The following is a 7,804-nucleotide window of genomic DNA, read 5'->3' as shown; positions in this document are numbered from 1 at the left end:
TAGAAAAAAAAAACAAAAAAAGAAGACAAAACAATTTTACGTGAATTAATTCAACCGATATTAGAATATAATTAATCGTAACTATGATTAAAAGCTCTCGTTTAGTTAATCGTTTAATTTTCTTCTTTCTCTCTTTTTTTTTCTTCTTGTTATTCACGAGCGTACATTCGTAAATTGTCTTTCATCGAACACCATTAAGATCAATTTACGGTGACGCGAAGTATATTTTTCCACTTCTTCTTCTTCTTCTCTTCAACATAAGAAGAAGGAGAAGAAGAAAATAAAATCACAGTGAAATGAGGAAGTAAGAATAAAAACAACATCGTATCAAACTGCTACCACCACTTACCATTAGATTAAATTTATTTGAAGAATTTCGAGAATCGAATTCTCGTATCTCGAACGATTCAATGGAATTGGATAAGAAAAAAAAGAAAAAAAAATGACGTAAGCTCGAAGAAGGCGATGAAAATTTCAACGGCCTTGACACCGTGCAAATCTCGAAAAGACGATGATACACTTTCTCATCTCCCAAACTACTGCGTTTGACGTCGTAAATCCGTCGAGAAGAAGATTATCCTAACGTAGAAAAGGGAATTACCAAGCGAGCTGACACTTTCCGAGAAGAAGTCGATACTCGGAAAGCTCTCCTTTTAGTATACGGGGTGTCCGATTTTAATCGATTTACATACACTTCGATATAATACAAATAAATTATTCCATTTGATTTATTATTTATTTCGTTCGAATTATTTCACAGGTATTTTTTAATCATTTAATACAATCTTCAATTCAATTCAATTTTTATTTAATAATTCATTAAAAAATGATACACCCCTTATGCATATATATATATATAGGATTTTTCTATTATATTAATTATATTATAAGAATATAAATATAGGAAAATATTTTACATTTATAATAAATATATATAAAAAACAAATAGTATAAAAAGATATAAGAAAATGTAGAACGATTTCGTAATGCAAGTTTTTGAAGTGATGGTTTCGCGAATACTCGAGATGCTGCTGGTCAGTATTATCTTCTTCATAGAACATTACTTAAGAAACAGAGAGAGAGAGAGAGAGAGAGATAGAACTAGACGTTTTAGGGTTTGCTCGATTAGACGGTCGTTCCACTTGGACGAACTAATTTGTCTTCGAGGACTCCTTCAGTGAGTGGCTCCACCCAGAGTACAGCTACTTTCGTGGATCTTCTTACAGCTTGTCAAAGAGACGATCTCTTTATTACTGTTCAATGAAGTATACTTACCGAATAAAAACCTAACTAATCTATCCGACATTATTTTTCTATACATTTTTCATCACACACACACACACTCGTCGTACACGTAAAATTCGTATTACAAAAAAATTGATTTATCATTATTATCTACGAGTTAACAAATATAAAAAATGTTAAAAATAATTTCTATTAATAAAATCTAGAAAAGAAAAATACAAAAAATAATCGATTATATTAATATTACTAAGAACAAATTAAATATAAATATAAAATACTTCTTACAATTAATATATAATACATATATATATATATATATAATAAGTTAATCGAGAAAATCAATTAGAAGAGAAAGAAAAATATGATCGATATGATAATATTCTCGCAATAACTATTTCACACAACTTACATTATTATGCATATACATAATATAATCCCGAGGATTTAGAACGGGTTTTCGAGACGTCGTGATATTTGCTCGCTCTCACTTTCCGAGTATTTGATATTCGTAACGCGTATGAATCATTGCCAGAAGGTACGTCGAGATGTGATTATATGGTGTCAGTAGCGTATATACGCCGTGGCATAGCCCTGCTCGACGTATTATTAAGCCGACAATACGTTGTGGGGTCGGTTGCGGTATACGTGTTCTTTCCCTTTCCTTCTCTCTCCTTCTCTCCCTCTCTCTCTCTCCCTCTTTACCTCTTTCGTTCATATATACACACATTTATACGTATGTATACATACATACATACAAATACATACAAATACAGGAGTTCAGTTTGGTGGTTTGCTATAGGGGTTCGAAATTCGACTCCCATGCATCATAATAGAGAGACGCGTGGCGAAGGTACTGCCCGCCATTTAAAAAGTGCTATAATTATACGCCTCTCGCTGTCAGTGGCTCGACAGAAATCGGTCCTTCCAAACCGAATTAGCGGTCTTTAGAAAAAGCCTTACACGCTGCCGTTTCGACTACCGTCCTCCCCCCTCCCTCCCTTCCTCCTCTCCACAGTTTTTTGGTTCTCATCGAATACGATTACTCGTTTCGAATTTCTCTCTCTTCTGTTTTGCTCTATCGAATATCACATATATATATGTATGTATGTATATACATACGATTCTCGTTTCAATCAACCCCTCTTTGCCACTTCGTTTCCGTTCCCTAATACATTCCAATTTTCTGCCGTGTTAACGTCGTTCAAACGTTAGGGTTCATTTCAGAAAGAAATTACCCAACACAAGTATTTAATGCATTTATTATTTATAATAAAGGTACTTCTCTTCTAACATCTAAATTTACTTTTAGGTTGTTAGCCTGTTGCATGCGAATCAATTCATTGATACACCTGTTTAGGATTATTTGAATTTATAAGAAAGGTTTTTATAATATCTAAATTTACTTTTAAGTTATATTAGCTTATGTTGCATGTGCGAATGAATTCATTAATACAACTGTTTGGAATTATTTGAATTTATGAGAAAGGTTTTTATAACATCTTAATTTACTTTTAAGTAATATTAGTCCCTTGTTGCGTGTGAATTAATTCATTGATACATCTTTTGCTAACTTTAATTATCAGATTTGAATATAAAACTATTAGAAACAATCTTTTTTACTTGTAAATGTATATATGTATGTATTGTATATTCATGTTAGTCTCAACGGAAGCCTAACTAGCTTGCATGAACCCTAGAGGAGATGCAAGAGGATTAAGGGCAAGATTATCTTCTCGCGTGCACCGAATCGAACATAAACAATTGAGATATCGATCTATGCTACTACTGCTACGTTAATTAACACCTTTTAATTATTACGTTTAAGCAACGATATATCGTAATTGTATTCTCCTTTCTTCGTATCTTCCTCTATCTTGAATTTATTTTCTTTACACGCGTTAATCATTCTCCGTTCACAGAAACAACAGTCTCGCGTAAAACAAACGTCAAAACTTTACGTATAACGTTAACACGAATATAAATTATAATTCAAATTAAAATAATACAAAGTGTATGTTACAATAAAAGATAAAAGAAAATGTTTTTCTAACATATACTTTAAACAAAGTACTATTATTTATCTACAATGTTCGATGAATTTTTATATTGCAAACCAAACAAAAATAATCGATTATCGAAATCTCATCGGGGTATTTAAATTAGATCGATTAAAGAAAAAAAAAAAAAAGAAAAGGAAGAAAAAACAATTTGAAACCAACTTTCAATCGCAGTCGTGAATAAACGAGCCAACATTATACGCCCTTTCTTGCACTCTCATCTTCCTTATACTGAAACTATCCTTTTTGTCACGGTAATTAATATCACTTCATAACCACGGGCAGTCTCGAGCAACGGCATAAATTCAACCGGTCGAATAATTTCCTACATAATTCAACCCTTTTCGCCATAACTCATCCGAGCACGTCTTCGATCCTTCTCTCTCTCTCTCTCTCTCTCTCTCTATATATATATATATTTATATACATATATTTCTCTTTCTCTCTGGTTTTAAATTTGCAACAGTGTAGCAAAGCAACTCGCGAAAATGACTCGCGGCTATGCTAACGATACACACTGATGCAAATATATTCGGAGGCGTGAACCGTGTCACGGGAATACACGAACCCGAACGGGAACCTTGCCGACTTTTCTCATTCGAAAAACGCATCTCTCCCTTTCCCTTCTTCCAACAACTCACCCTGGGATTGCTGTCAGTCCAATGACCCTTCCCTTCTTTCCTTCCTTCTCAATCCGTTGATCTTTTTATCCGAATGATTAAACCTTCATCTTCTTCTTCTGTTAAACAATTACGAAATCAATTGTTTTTCCAATATTTTATTAGATATAATATGTGTGTGTTTGTGTGTGTATGTGTTTTTTTTTTTAATACATTTTTGTACATTTTATAGATATATATTTACATGTTTTTAGATAGTTTTCTTAGTTGTTTCATTTATTTCTACTTATGTATGTGCATTTATTTCTTCTCGTTTACTAATCTTTCTATATTTTTCTATCTTAGGTAAAAAGCTAATAAAACTGACAAAGATTATTCCTGGCATAAGAAGAAAAAGAAAACTGAGAATAAGAGGATAAGGAAACACAGAGAAATTTAGTTTCGTAATATGGGACCTATTTCTATCTTCTTTCTATGGTTTCCTGATACTAGGAGGATAATCATAAGACATTCAATGGATCAACACACACAATGGATCAACGACATCAGTTTAAGAACAACGTACAATGTTTTATTAAATAATTATAAATAATATGTTATTTATCTTAAAAATTAGATCTTAATTAAAGAAATGTAAAAAAAACTTTCTGTACAAGATTGAAATTTTTAAAATATACTTAAATTAAATCAAATAATTTGTTGAATTATTTATATTACGAAAAAACCATTCCCAAACAAAAAATCCAAACGGGTGAACAGAAAAAAAAGATATAGAATAATGCAACGTTAAGGTAAGTTATTTTTTAGTTACTAATCTTTAAACATAAATACGAGTTCCAAAACTAAAAAATTAAGAATCGGTATCTCATTTCCAAGAATTTTGGACTATTCCAAGAAATGACGTCATCTGAAATTCTTGGAAATGACGTCATTTCTTGGAAAAGGCCGAAATCGAGATACCTCCTCGCACATCATGTGATCCTGTTACAAAATTTAATTTTCCACAAAATTTTAAAGTTTCCTCGACAAAATTTCAAAGTTTTCTCGAAAATTGAGATTGTTAACAGGAGCACATGATGTGCGAGGAGGTATCTCAATTTCGGACTTTTCCAAGAAATGACGTCATCTGAAATTCTTGGAAATGACGTCATTTCTTGGAAATGTCCGAAATTCTTGGAAATGACGTCATTTCTTGGAAAAATCCGAAATTCTTAGAAATGACGTCATTTCTTGGAAAAGGCCGAAATCGAGATACCTCCTCGCACATCATGTGATCCTGTTACCAAATTAAATTTCCGACAAAATTTCAAAGTTTTCTCGAAAATTGAGAATGTTAACAGGATCACATGATGTTCGAGGAGGTACCTCGATTTTGGACCTTTCCAAGAAATGACGTCATCTGAAATTCTTGGAAATGACGTCATTTCTAGGAAAAATCTGAAATTCTTGGAAATGACGTCATTTCTTGGAAAAGTCCGAAATTCTTGGAAATGACGTCATTTCTTGGAAAAATCCGAAATTCTTGGAAATGACGTCATTTCTTGGAAATGGCTGAAATCGGGATACCTCCTCGCACATCATGTGATCCTGTTACAAAATTAAATTTCCGACAAAATTTCAAAGTTTTCTCGACAAAATTTCAAAGTTTTCTCGAAAATTGAGAATGTTAACAGGATCACATGATGTTCGAGGAGGTATCTCGATTTCGGACTTTTCCAAGAAATGACGTCATCTGAAATTCTTGGAAATGACGTCATTTCTAGGAAAAATCTGAAATTCTTGGAAATGACGTCATTTCTTGGAAAATCCGAAATTCTAGGAAATGACGTCATTTCTTGGAAAAGGCCGAAATCGAGATACCTCCTCGCACATCATGTGATCCTGTTACCAAATTAAATTTCCGACAAAATTTCAAAGTTTTCTCGAAAATTGAGAATGTTAACAGGATCACATGATGTTCGAGGAGGTATCTCGATTTTGGACCTTTCCAAGAAATGACGTCATCTGAAATTCTTGGAAATGACGTCATTTCTAGGAAAAATCTGAAATTCTTGGAAATGACGTCATTTCTTGGAAAAGTCCGAAATTCTAGGAAATGACGTCATTTCTTGGAATTTCTGAAATTCTTGGAAATGACGTCATTTCTTGGAAATGGCCGAAATCGGGATACCTCCTCGCACATCATGTGATCCTGTTACAAAATTAAATTTTCGACAAAATTTTAAAGTTTTCTCGACAAAATTTCAAAGTTTTCTCGAAAATTGAGATTGTTAACAGGAGCACATGATGTGCGAGGAGGTATCTCAATTTCGGACATTTCCAAGAAATGACGTCATCTGAAATTCTTGGAAATGACGTCATTTCTAGGAAAAATCTGAAATTCTTGGAAATGACGTCATTTCTTGGAAAAGGCCGAAATCGGGATACCTCCTCGCACATCATGTGATCCTGTTACACAATTAATTTTTCGACAAAATTTTTAAGTTTTCTCGAAAATTGAGAATGTTAACAGGATCACATGATGTTCGAGGAGGTATCTCGATTTCGGACTTTTCCAAGAAATGACGTCATCTGAAATTCTTGGAAATGACGTCATTTCTAGGAAAAATCTGAAATTCTTGGAAATGACGTCATTTCTTGGAAAAATCCGAAATTCTTGGAAATGACGTCATTTCTTGGAAAAGGCCGAAATCGAGATACCTCCTCGCACATCATGTGATCCTGTTACAAAATTAAATTTCCGACAAAATTTCAAAGTTTTCTCGAAAATTGAGAATGTTAACAGGATCACATGATGTGCGAGGAAGTGGCACGAGCCATTCTTTCTTTAGGTTTTTTAAATCATACTTTTCAGTTCTTTAAATATCTTCATTTCTTTTAGTTTTTTTTTAAGTTTTAGGACCAGGAGGGTTGTTTTTTCGTAATATAAATAATTCAACAAATTATTTGATTTAAATTAAGTATATTTTAAAAATTTCAATCTTGTACATATAGTTTCTTTTACATTTCTTTAATGTACATCTGATTTTTAAGATAAATAAGATATAATTTATAATAATTAATTAAAAAAACATTGTACGTTGTTCTTAAACTGATGTCGTTGATCCATTGTTTGTGTTGATCCATTGAATGTTTTATGATTATCCTCCTTGTATCAGGAAACCTTAGAAAGAAGATAGAAATGGATCCCATATTACGAAACTAAATTTCTCTGTGTTTCCTTATCCTCTTATTCTCAGTTTTCTTCTTCTTCTTATGCCAGGAATAATCTCTGTCAGTTTTATTAGCTTTTTACCTAAGAGAGAAAAATATAGAAAGATTAGTAAACTCAATTATTAGCTTTTTTTCAAAAACGAAGGATCCTATTTCAAAAATATTAGCATCATTCGATTCAGGGTCGTCGTTTACCCTTAGATCAATTTCCCCCACCCTACCCCCAAGTTAGGGTGTCTGGCCCGATTTCAGTGGACTATGAACACTTTACCCAATATCCGGATTCCCTATATTAAACGTAACACACACCCACACATACATATATAATATAAACGTGATACTTATCACAACTAGGAATAAAATATCTATCTTACTCACCGTGAGTTGTTTCCTTTTGTGCGATTAGGAACTACTATATAACTTTAAAATGATAATTCAAATGCAAAGAATCAGTTCTCTTATATACATACACACATATATATACATATATCTATTTTTCCTTCTTCCACTTACGTTGATCTTACAATGCGATTATTAATCTTACGTTAGATCACGATGGTGGTGGGTCAGTCAGCTCGGTATTCTGTATAAGTCATGAATCAAGTGACTTCAGACAAGCCACGTGGTTTGTGCGAGTAGCAATGACCCGATACGATGTCAATGCGGACA

At 32.8% G+C, this 7,804-nt stretch overlaps 1 long non-coding RNA gene across 2 annotated transcripts; it reads right to left on the bottom strand.

The window, feature by feature from the left end:
• Window positions 1-7,062: 7,062 nt before the first annotated feature.
• On the bottom strand, window positions 7,063-7,589 carry LOC122518399. 2 transcript variants are annotated; one of them, XR_006304072.1, is made up of 2 exons: window positions 7,331-7,589; window positions 7,063-7,217 (listed from the first exon to the last, which is right to left on the bottom strand). It is a non-coding gene; the product is annotated as an uncharacterized LOC122518399 (long non-coding RNA). The 2 variants fall into 2 exon arrangements; XR_006304071.1 differs by having other exon boundaries at window positions 7,063-7,191.
• Between the last annotated feature and the right edge of the window lie 215 nt (window positions 7,590-7,804).

Source organism: Polistes fuscatus, unplaced genomic scaffold (genome assembly GCF_010416935.1).
Source record: "Polistes fuscatus isolate 324 unplaced genomic scaffold, CU_Pfus_HIC Scaffold24, whole genome shotgun sequence".
NCBI classification, from domain to species: Eukaryota; Metazoa; Arthropoda; class Insecta; order Hymenoptera; family Vespidae; genus Polistes; species Polistes fuscatus.
The sequence above is the reverse complement of the archived record's forward strand: the minus strand, read 5'-3'. Positions and strand labels throughout refer to the sequence as shown.